Genomic DNA, 13927 nt, shown 5'->3' on the forward strand with positions numbered 1-13927 from the left:
TCATAAAAGCCCAGTAGAAACGGTCCCGTGCCAAGTGAATGACCCTCTCTGCCCTGCGTGACCCAAGTCATCGTGGAGATGTTGAAGCACTAGGAGTTGATATTGTGCTGGCAGCACAAGCTGCCTTCGCTGAGCCGCTGTACGATGTTGCAGCTGATTTTCCATATGAAGCTTTCCCCACTCGTGCATAAGCTTTCTCACGGGGCCACTGGCTCTCCTTCTGCTATCATTAGTTATTACTGATTTTGTTTCTTTCAGTTTAATAAGTTAAATGATAGAGGGATCCTTCCTTTGGGATTTTCCCAGGTCACTGTGACAGGCTGCAATGGTGACATGTTCACAGGTGTCTCTGGCTGGGCATGTTAGGCACAGGGCAGCGATATATGCAGCATCTTGTCTCTTTGCAGACTCACAACCCTCCCATGTAGCCTGAATGGCCTCTCTCGTCAGGTCTTCAGTAAACTTTGTGAGGTAGGTGTCAATGTCAAGTGGAAACTGAGAGAATGAGTCTGCATCGATGTTCACCTTCCCCGGCCAGTATTTGACATCAAACCTGAAATCTGCCAGCTCACCTACCCAGCGGTGACCTACTGCATTCATCTTTGCAGTACTCATCGCATATGTGAGGGGATTATTGTCTGTATAGACCAGGGGTCGCATGTGGCTCTTTCATCCTTATACTGCGGCTCCGCGTGGCTTGGGACAATACACTTCAATTTAATACTTATCATTTATTTTATTTGCGGTAGTTCTTTTTTAAAATTATAGTTCTAAATTGGAAGATTATTGTGATCTTGAAATATTAACATAAAATTATATTTTAGTATTTTTGTTGCTCAAAATAAGCGTCGCATAACGTGGAAGCCGGTGTACCCGCCAAAACGCCGTGCGTTTATGGAGACTTTCAACCCCGGGTCGGCCAAGTATGGAGAAATGTAAGAAAAGAAAAATATCAGAAGAAAATAGAACATTTAATGATGCCTGGGCAGATTCATTTGCATTTACTTCTGATGAGAGTGGCCTACCAGAATGCCTAATTTGTGCAGAAAAACTGGCTAACAAAAAAAGGTTAAATATCGAAATAAAAACACAGCCTTTGCTGAAAAATATCCAGAGGGAGAAGAGAGGAAAAAAGCCTTTTTGGAAGTGATTTGGAAGGCTGATCTGTGGAAAAATCAATTCAAGAAGTGGATGAAGTCTGCATATGCAAGTTTTGTGGCCGCTCAGGAAATGGTCAGGCGTGGGAAGCCGTTGACGGACAGAGAATATATGAAGGAATCATTCATTAAGATTTCAGAACACCTATTCGCTGACTTTGAAAATCAGAGTGCACAATCTCTGTGCAGAAAATCTGAGCGATGCCTCTCTCTGCGAAGACTATCAAAGACAGAACCATCAAAATGGCAGAAAATATCATAAGACAGCAAATTCAAGACATCAGTTCAGCTGCAGCGTACAGGAACACGCACAGCTGCTTAAAGCAGTAGCGCCCAGATTACTTACATCTACTTCCGTGCAACTGATATAAGATGCGGTAATCTGAACACAGCTTCAACCGTCTGTGTGTTGAAAAACAGTAACGCGACGGCACCGCATTTTCTTTGATTTGATTTGATTTGATATACCTTTATTAGTCCCACAAGGGGAAATTTCATAAGGCTGCCAACCTATTACACGCAATGGCGGCGCCATCTTACCCTCCGACCATACATACATTACACAAACATCACATGGGGAAGACAGGTCAGAGAGGTATAACAATGGAAAATGCACCACATGAGGAAAGATAAGGAGAAAAAAATAACTCCTCCCAGACTGAGCTCCAACAGGGAGATTAGTTTGAGAACAGAAAAAAACACCTCTGCACATGAAAAAACTCTTAATACACCAAAGAAACACATGACAAGTAACAGGGGTGGGTAAAGGGTGAGAGACAGCCGAATTAGACAGTACATCCGGGCCTGCAGCCTGTGCGCTGGTCTCCTTGATCCACCGTCAGCATCGGAAGGGAATAAGCGTTGAAGGCGTTTGGAAAGGGAGGGGGGATGAGTGTGTGCCTATCAGTGTATATGTATGTGTGTGCGTGTCCAGAGTTCAGCTGAGACAGTGTCCTTCGCCCTGCTAGGCTAAGTAAACAGTTTTCCAGCCAACCCAGGTGGCCTTGCATGGAATGGGAAGGAACAGACTAAACACAGTCGTTATCAGGGTGTTTTTGTTCGGCTCCAGCCTTGCGACCGCAGCTGGCGCCGAGAGGGTATCCGCATGAAGTGATGGTGGTTTTTACTTTAGTGTGAACAGCTCATATGAATTTCAAAGCAGTTCTACAGTCCAACACTGGTCTCTCAATCTCCCGTTGGAGAGCCGCGAGCTTCGCCATACTTGCGTTCTGTGATGTTGTCATTTCTTGTGCTCAAGGAGCCGATTCTGAGAACTCACGGCAGTGTGCCTCCCCGAGATGTAATCCAGTCTGCACTCAGAGATCTTATTCTGAGTATTCACAGCAGCCGTAGACTTTCCAAGATCTTATCAATCAATCAATCCCAGAGGGCAGCCTTGTGGGGGTTTGAACAGCCGGTTCCGCTTTCTTAATTCTTCGATAAGTCAGGGCCAAGCCAGCTCCGATCAGCCAGAGCCCTTTTACCATGGTTCCGAATAGGTAGATATCTTCAGCACTCAGGCTCACCCAAGCCCAAACTTCTCGTTGAGAAAGGGGTGTCAATTGCATTTAGGGACCAGTTGATCAAATCCAGAATTCCTCTTTTAGGTTTTAGAGAACAGACTGTGAGAGAGTGTTCCAGGGAAAATTAATACAAAAAACACCAGACTAGACAAGGACACAAGAGGCTAAGCAGGGAAGCTAAGGGAGAGGAGGAGGAGGAGAGGAGAAAAGTGCGACCGCCTTCGTCAAGAGCAAGAGCAGGAAGAAGTTCTTGCTAGTAATGGAAATGGCGTTGTAACAATAAAAAATAGTAATTAGTTAGATTACTCGTTACTTGAAAAGCAACACCGTTAGTAACGCTGTTACTTGTAGTGCCGTAATTCCCATCACTGCATATAAGGCATTCAGCTTGATGTCATGAATTCATACAGCTTGATGTCATATAGGTCACACAGTTTGTCATCAAGCCACTCTCATCGGCACTTTCTGGTGATTTCAGCTCTGGCTTGATTGACTGGGATTGATATTTCACATGTGATGGCTGCAACTACAGCCCCACAGTGGTAATACCCACCATGTTTGTAGAGGCTTATAAGTAACATAACATTCACATTTGTCTTTCTTTAAATATAGGCATTAGTTTACAGGATAATAAATAACTGGTTTTTGTTTAAAGTTAATTCACATATCCACATGACACTGTATTCTAAAATAAGTGCGCACATTTTAGTTTACACTGTTATGTATGATTAATCTTTTGTTTTCCGAGTTACCTTAGTTGCAGCTGCTCCAGTCCCTTGATTGAGGAGCCAAGAGGTGGAAAAGGGGCGGAGCGAGTTTTAAAGGAACAATACAAATTGGTTCATGCCATAATTCGGGACCATGGGGGGGAATTGGAGTTTATTGTGTGGATGCTTTAAGGCATCCACACTATTGTTTTCCTGTTTCTCTTTATTGTGTGGATGCTTTAAGGCATCCACACTATTGTTTTCCTGTTTCTCTTTATTCTTTATACTTTATTATTATTCTAGTTGCCACTTTTTGTACTTTTTTGGCACTTAACTACTTCCACAATTTTCAGCCGATTTTCACCGTTCAAATTTTAAACTATTTTGCTATTTCTGCTAATGTGCGCTATGACTTTTGCTATTTTTTACTATTATACTTTTTAAAATATTAAGCTTTTTTCCTTTAATTTGTCCCATTGAAATGAATGGAAAACTTCCAAAATTCTGCTAAAACTTGCTTGTTTTTGAAACTTAACTACTTCCTCATACTTTCACCTAGAAAAACCATTCAAACTTTAAAATGTTCACAAATTATTGGGCTATTCATGTATGATTCAGCTTTTTCATATCTGTTACCATTTTCATCTTATCCCTCTTCAAGTTTTGAGTTTCATCTTTGTGATTTTTCTCAAAATACATGGGTTGTTATGGTTGCTATGCAGTTGGTTCTAAGTGAGCCACTTTAAGTTTCGCAGTCTTCTCTTCATGTCCGAACAACTTCTTGCTACTTGCTCAATTTTCACTCAACCTCCACAAATTATACATCAAAACGTAGGTATTTTTGCTGGCTTTCAGAAAATGTCATTATCATTACTGTGGGATTTATAGAATTTTGGCAAATCTCCTCAGACCAACACAAAGTCTGAAAACTCTCCATAGAAAGTCAATGGAAAGTTTGTTCAAAATCACCGCTTGATTTCTGTAATGAGAGGCATATTCGAATCGTCATATCTCCTTAACGAAGCGACGTTGAGACATGAGGCTTGTCCCGATATATCTTCAGACACTCCTGACGCTCACAATTCAAGAATTTTTGTCTCACCTATTACCATTTGGCCATGAATTACGTTTGTTTGAGGGTAGGAAATTCGTCCTTCGCTCAGATTTCTTCAGCTTTCAAACTCTGGAAATGAACCATTTTTTTCTCTTGTCATATCTTTTTGATAGATTTCCACAAAGACCTAAAAATTTCCATGGTTGTTCACCAAAGCCTGCTGTCTCTTACGGTGAAAGAATGATATCGATACTCCAAATAGATTTAGAGTTACAAAGCGTTGTTTGAGGGGAGTTCAAGGCAGTTTTTGCTTCGCCTCTACTCAGTTATGGTGCATTAGAAGTCAAATATCTTTAATAATTCATATTTTAATGATAAAAGAATAAAAGAAAAGAATGACCGTTCTAGCTCTTACGGTTAGGAAATTATGGCCATTTGTTCCAGGGTAGTCCTCACTATGAGAAATAGACTGCAAAAATCCTCCCTCTCTGCTGCGTGTGTAAAAACGGCTGCACCTGTTTTGGCGGGAAAATGTACACAGCATCTCTGATTGGTGGATTCAAACTTAGCAGCTCCCAGGCTGCTTGACTGATCTAAAAACTTGCTTCTCTCTCTTTCTGTGTGTGTTATAGTATTTCTAAATGATAGTATTTCTGCTTTTATAGTATTTCTGCTAAATGATAGTATTTCTGCTAAATTATAGTATTTCTGCTTTTATAGTATTTCTGCTTAATATAGTATTTCTGCTTTTTATAGTATTTCTGCTTAATATAGTATTTCTGCTTTTAATATGATTTGTGCTTAATATAGTATTTCTATAGTATTTGTGCTTAATATAGTGTTTCTGCTAAATTATAGTATTTCTGCTAAATTATAGCATTTCTGCTTTTTATAGTATTTGTGCTTAATATAGTATTTCTGCTAAATTATAGTATTTCTGCTTTTTATAGTATTTGTGCTTAATATAGTATTTCTGCTTTTTATAGGATTTGTGCTTAATATGGTATTTCTGCTAAATTATAGTATTTTTGCTAAATTATAGTATTTGTGCTTAATATAGTATTTCTGCTAAATTATAGTATTTCTGCTTTTTATAGTATTTCTGCTAAATTATAGTATTTCTGCTTTTTATAGTATTTGTGCTTAATATAGTATTTCTGCTTTTTATAGGATTTGTGCTTAATATGGTATTTCTGCTAAATTATAGTATTTTTGCTAAATTATAGTATTTGTGCTTAATATAGTATTTCTGCTAAATTATAGTATTTCTGCTTTTTATAGTATTTCTGCTAAATTATAGTATTTCTGCTTTTTATAGGATTTGTGCTTAATATAGTATTTCTATAGTATTTCTGCTAAATTATAGTATTTCTGCTTTTTATAGGATTTGTGCTTAATATAGTATTTCTGCCAAATATAGTATTTCTGATTAATTATAGTTTTTCTACCAAATCATAGTACAGTATTTTTGCTTTTTATAGGATTTTTATAGGATATTTATATTGCTTAATATAGTATTTCTGCTTTTTATAGGATTTGTGCTTAATATAGTATTTCTGCTAAATGTAGTATTTATGCTTAATCATAGTATTTCTATATATTTCTGCCAGGTTCCCAAGCAGCCAATCCTCTGTGAGGACTGAGACATTCAAATTTACAAATCAGGGCCTGCACTGCTTCCCAGCCAGCCAATTATATCTGAGGTCTGCCATTTCTTCTCTCGTCATATCTCAGCAACGGTTGTACAAAGAGCAATGAAAATCGCAGTCAAAGTACACCAAAGTCCGCTGATTCACCCAGTACAAGAATTATGCTTCTAGTCCACTTAGTTTTTGAGTTACACAATGTTTTGTAACTCCAAAAAACTGTGTTTTTCGCCTCTCACCGCGATCTAATTCTGACTGCTCATCGCCCTGTTTTCCAGGCCTTTGTTCTCTTTCCCAGTGGCGCAGTTGGTAATGACACGGGTCTCCAACCCAAATGTCGTGGGTTCAATCCCACCTTGGTCCACATGTTTTTTTCCCTACAAATTAATACACTATCACAGACCAGTAATTCATATTCATCATTTATTACAATTCTGCAAACTTTTATCATTTTACCAGCTTTTGCAATATGGACCTCATATTCTTGTTAACACTCTATGGCACAAATACTGTTCCCTTTAGGCTCTGTGTATGTGTGTGTGTATCAATATTTCTCCCATTTTAAAGTATTACTCCTCCATAATTGTATTTCTGTTAAATCAAAGTACTTTTACTACATCTTAGTACTTCTGCTCAATCATAGTATTTCTTCTAAATCATAGTAGTTTTGCTGAAATCATGGTTTTTGTGCCAAATCATAACATTTGTGTTATGTTATAGTATTACTGCTAAGTGGAGGAATTTCTGTCATGTTACAGTATATGTGCTGATTATAGTATTTCTGCTAAATCATATATAATCATATATATTATTTCTACTATATTATATTTTTCTTTCTAAATATAGCATTTCTGCTATATAATTGTATTTCTGCTATGTTATAATATTTGTGCTAAACCAGAGTATTTGTGCTGAAACATAGTATTTCTGCGAAATGATAGTATTTCTGTCAAATTATAGTATTTTTGCTAAAACATAGTATTAACTTAAAATGACAATATTCATAGTTCATCACAGTATTTCTGCTATGTTGTACTATTTTTCTAAATCATAGTGTTTCTGTAATGTTTAAGTATTTTTGGCTAAATATATTCTTTCTGTTATCTTATACTATTTCTCCTAAATTCTTGTATATTTGAGAAGTTATCATGTTTCTGGTAAGTTACAATATTTCTGCCAAGTTCTGCTATGCTATTGTATTTCTGCCAAGTATTATGTTTCCTCTAAGATATTGCAGTTCTTTTAAGTTATTACATTTTAGCAAAGTTCCTTTGCTTCTGCAAAGGTTTTACAATTTCTGCAACTTTTCAGCTTTTTCAGCTATTTTTAGCAGACAGCTTCAGCTTTAAAGCAATTCAGAATTCATATGATTACAACCAATATGTATTAGAATAAAAGAAACAAATGTGCAATGAACATGTCAGGAGTCGCTGTTAAAAAGTCTCATGCCAGTGGGGTTAAGGGACTTCCTGAACCTCTTGAGTCCTGCAGTGGAGTGAGATGAGCCTCTGCAGCTCCTACTGTGAGGATGCTTAGGCGATCACCAACACCAGCTCCTTGGTGTTGGTGTTCAGAATAAGACTGTTCTTATTACTGCAGTCAGTTAAATAAATATATCATAATAAAGTACATTTTAACATAATGACCTTGTGTTTATTTATGTCTTTTAACCATTATTTCAAATTCAAAGAATCCTGTTTGAAACATTAGTAAACTTATAGAATTAAATTTCTGCTAGTTGTTTTTTGTTGCAAAAAAAATCTAGTATAATAATATTTAAATTTACATATATTTTTCACGTTTTCAATGCCAATTTTGTGTAATTGCGGAGTTTCCCACTACCCATGAATGCCTCTTTTTTTACGTCTTCGGCTGACTCCTGAATCTCCGCCCACTCTTCTCGATCCCCGCGGTAAGCCTGCTTCTCTGTCTCTCTTCTCTGAAATGATATGTCTATAAGCTGTTTGAGTGATTTACCCAGTTGTTGTTAGTGACTTATAAAGCCAGTCGAAGTATAACTCATGTTAAAGTAACACAATGACTGCTTTTTTAGTGAAACGTTGTAATTTTAGTATTTAAAAGGAGTGTTTGGTATGCTAGCCCTAACAACCTAAGCGCTAACGCCTAGCTGCTATAGGCCCAGGTGAAATTAATATGGTTCATTTGATTGTTTAATACAGTTATTGTGTTGTATTTGGTTCATTCGGTGTGTTAGTGTTTCTGAGTGTCTTAGGGAAGTGAAGTTACTTTTGCTCTTCACAAGTCAGTCAGTTAAAACGGCCTCATTCTTTAGGTTGTGAGGTAATGAGCCGCCATTTTAGAACCACTGATTAGCTGCTGAAGCAGCAGGGTCGGCAACTTCAAAGGAGCCATTTTACCGCCATTAGCTGTGTCCCAAAACGTCGGCTGCATCCTTCGGAGGACCCGGCCTTCGCGGTCTACGTGGGCCGGGTCCTTCAAAGATCGAGAAGGCCGGAAGTGCGAGGCTGTGAAATGACGGTCTAGCCTTCAGATTTGCGTCACCGCTGTCTCGCTGGAATTTAATAAACTCTGCCGTCTGCTCCTTGCTATTTAAAATATAACAGGACACTGGCGTAAATTCTCGACGATTTAAAATTTATTCAGCTGTGTGAAAATCCCGGAGGAACCCACCCTATGGATTAATAACGTTTTATTTAATCTAATAACTTTGATCTCAGCCAAACCGATTTACTCAGGAACAAATATAAAACACAGAAAAAAGGCAAACAATTACATTTTTTTTAAAAGTTATCCGAGTGACTTATATATCATGTTTAACCTTAGTAGCGAAAGAGCGGGGGTCTGAAAACGATGAAGCCGGGAGTCCGCTGCTCTCGCCGGCTGGGGTGACCATTGAACCCCCCGGCTTGCTATCGAGCTGGTGGGTGACAGACGTCTTCGAAAACATCGGCACACTTTTGAAAATATGCGATGTCTTGATAAACAAAGCAGATATTTGTAATTTACACCGCTACTTTCTCGCCTTAAAATATGTTAAAAGTTTATTTTGTGGGCCAGAAAGATTAATAGGAGTAATTTTAAAACTTAGTAGCAACCGCCATTGCTGGCAGCTGAAAATTGGCTGGGCCACGCTATGAATTCTGGGATCTGAAGGACACACCGACCCATCCTTCAAATTCGGGGGAATGAAGGAGCATTTGTCGGCCGCATTTGAAGGAGTCGACGAATTAGGACAGCCTTCGTTGCCTGGCTGTAACCGGCCTTCAAATGCGGCCTCTGGAGGATGCAGCCAAAGTTTTGGGACACAGCCGGGGAGAAAAAGAGTCACGTGCTTGTGCCGGTGTTTGTGTTGTGGGTTAATTAACAGAAGGGAGAGAGAGGGTGAGGATAAAACACATAATATAAGAATAATAACATCTCTTAACAAGAAGTTTATTTTAATTAATTAATTTTGGTTTTTTAGTTAAATTTTAAGAACTGTTTAACAAACACTTGTTTGTGCAGGTTGGTTTTTTAAATAAACAGAGCTGCAGGTGTAGGTTTTAACTTCTGACTTTGTGAAAAATTAATGAAATATAAAAAAGTCCACCTTCAAATAAATAAAATGCAGCAGTGCACCATTAATATTATAAATATGATATGTAGATATTTGAAAACAACAGCATATTAAATGATACTGTGTGCAGGTGATAATATTTTTAGGAAGCAGAATTTGAATGCAGACCAACTCATTCAAGCCTACAAGCCTACAAATATATCACCCAAGCTTTCATTTATGATTGTTCATGCTTTGAAATTGTGATGTCAGAATTTGATAAAGTGTGCAGTGCTAGGTGTAGCAAATCATTGCTTATTAAATCTACTCTGTTATCTAATAGCATCAAACTAATAGAGCTATCACATAACTGAGAAACGTGTGTGGCTTATTACAAATGGATGAAACCACATTTTACCTTAATGAAGACAGTAATCTTTAATAAGGTGTAGAAAAAAGAGGTGAGTTGTTTGTTGCTGTGGTAAACAAAGAAGTGTACTGAATCTTTTGGACTACACAGAGTGATGCAGTATTGACCGTGATGTTGATTTGAGTTGTCTCATTCTGTGTTTTTGTGCTTTGTCTTTTGTTACAGAGTGAAAGAGATCTTTGGTTTTGCCTTTACTGGTAAGTAAACAGTGATTGTAACTGAAGCAGTATGAACCTGGCATTGCGTAGCACATTTGACGACTTACATACAGTAGTTTGACTTTTTGTGATATGTTTCCATTTACTGATTGGTGAAAACACAGGATTTGTGACCTGTAGCAGCAAAGCCCCCACACAGGGCCTCTGACTGTCCCTGAAAATGTCCCAGAAGTTTAATAGCCCATTTATGTATGATTACATTTTTTTATGGCCTATTGAATCCAAACATAGTTAAATGTCAGATGTCTTTATACAGTTGTTCATTTTCTCCTTATGTTTGTGGATTTAAGTAGCAGACAAAACAATGAAAGTGTTACTAAATAAGTGTTACTTATTTAGTGAATATAATGTGTTTTAAAATTAAATAGAAATGTTGCCAAAAAGGGACACTGCAACATACATAAATATTCCTAGCAGCTGGTACAATGAAAGGAATTTTAAGTGTAATATTTTAAGACATTTCATTTCACAAAACATTCTGCACCTCTTTTATTGTAACATGTCAGTATTTACATGTACTTTAGGATTTGCATATTCATATCAGACTAACCAAAACATGATGCGGTTTTCTGTTGCTTCTGATTTCAAGAATTACTTTGTATTTAATGTTTTTAACCTGAAAGGACATTAAAAGTTTTGGTTTTTCACACTTTATTAGCTCTGACCTGTTGTAGAAAATGTTGGAGCCACAAGGCTTCTGTGTAGGAAATATTTGGTGTATCCTGCACTTGTGCCAACAAATATTGCTGCCTGTTCTTTGCATTTCTGTAGTAATAATGCTTTTATTACACATGCTATAGCCATGTGAGACATTGCAGGTCAATTATCTCCTCTTTAGATTAAAGTAAACTTAAAAAAGCTTAAAGTAATTGAGGATTTTACTAGTTAATTTGTGTCACAGTAAATTGGATTGTGTGAAGAGGCTCAACAGTCTGAATCATCAAACAGTGATCTGATGAATTGTTTCCTTTCTCTAGACTGCTGATCTGATCGTCTCAAGTCTGGTAAGTAAAGGGTTTTCTGAGGTGCAGTGCTGGGAAATGTTTCTCATTATAGGAGATTCAGTGTAGTGCAGTGAGTGAGCACAGCTATTGGTGATCATCAAAAGTCATCAAATTCTAGAAAAGTCTGTGTAAACATTTACAGACCTACAGAGGTCGGTAGGTTATTGTAGCAGCGCATCTTTTTCCACATTAGATTAGCTCATGAACAGCAGTTTAGGTGCAATTAAGTCTTCAAGTAGGGCCTTGTGGATTTCAAAAGCTTCTTTCCCTTCATTAAATTAAGTCACTGTCTGAAAACTGCTCTTTGAATTAGTCTTTTAATTAAAGATTTTGTTGATGACTGGAAAAAATCAAAAGCACAGATACAGCACTCATTTCTGTATTCTATGATTAAATGATCTATAAAGAAATTATCATCATACTAGATTTTTAATTAGACCTTTAAACCGGCCATTATAAGTACGTCCTAGATTTAGTGGAGTGCTTATGGCTGTGTATTAAACATACCCCAAATGTGACTGAAATATGTAGAAACTGCTTTGTAGGAACCATCCATCTCCAAATTTCTCATTTTGCCAAAAGTCATACTGAGTAAAGTATTGTTTACTTTTATGTTAATGGATCTGAAATCCCTGTTTCTGTGTGCCCAGATATTATGACGTACTGTTGTCCCAGGTAAGTACACACAGAAACAGGGATTTGAGAACTTTGGGGATTAAGGAACCTGTGATGTGGCATAAATTAGTAGGTGGCCTGAAACTGTCTGCTCTAACCTCCATGTGTGCGTTTTGTTGGACCATATAATATTTACAGTAAGTTATTGTAGCAGCACATCTTGGTTTAAGTTTATAGACACTGTTTGTTTTTATTGTGTTAATAGAATCTAAAAGTTTCTTTAGAATAGTTCCACCACCATTTTTGAGCATTTTCAATCAGTTCAGTCCAATAATGTACTGTGGAACTCTTCAATATGCAAAGCCCTGTGTGTACTGTATTTTTCGGATTATAAGGCGTATGCAGCTAACCAAATATTCAGATAACTCAAACTATTCAACTCATTCACAATAACTCTCAACATTTTTCAGTGGTAACACATAACAATACACTTTTTATACATATAAAAGGTGTATTGTGTACAATACACAATACACAAGTACACTTACAATAAAAGATTGTACACTTACAATCTTTTTCTGTTCAGTCCTCTTCCACAAATCTATCAAATTCTTCATTGATTGATCGGCTTGAAATCTGCTTCGTACGCATGTCTGTAAACAGATGCCAGGTCCTCATACACACACCATAATATTATGTTTAAGCACAATACGAATTACTCGGCGAGGCTCCTGACTACTGTAGCTGTAATGCTCCAACAATCCATCAAACAGTGCAGCTTTGTAGCTTTCCAAAGTCATACTAAAACATTTTGACAGATGTTGGAGTGCCGTGCAGCACATAAAATTAGGTTGAGGTCAGTAAGCACAGCCAGAATTAATACATAAGGTAAACTGTTGATTTTTGAGAAAACTAAAGGATTTTAAGTGTGACTTATAGTCCGAAAAATACTGGAAAGCCATGTTTATTGGAAATATGCCTAATTCCAGTCCCTTTTTGTCTTACAGGTGACCTGCTGCAGAAAACCCTCTCCCTCTATCGTTGACAAGCAATTCAGTCTTTCCTATCACTCTCCCTCTCCCTGCTCCATCTTTGTTGACAAGCCATTCTATCTTCTATCATTCTCCGCCATGAGCTCTATCTAATTTTGACAAGCTTGAACCTGAGTTGACAAATAATCTAAGTTTGACAAGAAATCTAAGGTTGACAAGAAATCGAAGGTTGACAAGAAATCGAAGGTTGACAAGAAACCAAGTTTTTGGAAATTGAAGTTACCACAACTTCGTCGATCTGTTTTCAGAAATCTGAGAGATCTCTGCTCTCACTGCTCCTTCTTTCCTGTTGTTAAACTCTCTCATATCCACCCATTTTGCTGGAAATTACAAGTAAAAAGTTGAATATACAGTACAGTAGAACTCACAGTAGAAACTACTTACAGAGCCCTACATTTGTCATTTTAATTTTACATTACACTTTGAAATAAACAGTGATAGTTTGGCTTACAAGTGCAATTACTTGGATAAATTATATAAAATATACACCTTTGTTGAGATTTATTTGTAGTAAGATAATCTGGTTATTTTGTAATACATACATTCAGACTGCTGTATTCAGATAAATATTAAATTTGATTCATATACATTTTTCAAGTCTGTTTCATTGACTATAACATTTGACTACAAGTTTATACTATTATTATTTAAGGACAAACCCATTTTTGTCACTCAGTGTAAGTATTCAGTTACAATTGTCATCTAGAGGCTGACCTGAGATCCCAGACTTCCTGTTTCCTGACTGCTGCAGAACATCCAGCTGAAGAATCGTCATCGCCTGTCATCTGATCACCGCACCATCACAGCTCCTTATATTTGCTTTAAATTTTAAATATCTGAAAGATTTACACAAAGTCTACTTAAAAGCTTAAAAGTTTTATTATAGCCTGTTGATTAATTGTTGAGATTTATTCTGCATATTACATTACAGAAGTATAGACCTATTTGTTATCCATTCTGGTTTAAAAAAATATAAGAAGTAATAATATACAGTTTTTGAAAAA

General features: G+C 37.0%; 1 long non-coding RNA gene across 1 annotated transcript; it reads left to right on the forward strand.

The window, feature by feature from the left end:
• The first annotated feature begins 10568 nt into the window (after positions 1-10568).
• On the forward strand, positions 10569-13870 carry LOC146490178 (uncharacterized). The gene is made up of 2 exons (XR_014872982.1): positions 10569-13073; positions 13110-13870. It is a non-coding gene; the product is annotated as an uncharacterized LOC146490178 (long non-coding RNA).
• Positions 13871-13927: the final 57 nt, after the last annotated feature.

Source organism: Neolamprologus multifasciatus, unplaced genomic scaffold, assembly GCF_963576455.1.
Source record: "Neolamprologus multifasciatus unplaced genomic scaffold, fNeoMul1.2 chr19_1, whole genome shotgun sequence".
In the NCBI taxonomy this organism is placed as follows: Eukaryota; Metazoa; Chordata; class Actinopteri; order Cichliformes; family Cichlidae; genus Neolamprologus; species Neolamprologus multifasciatus.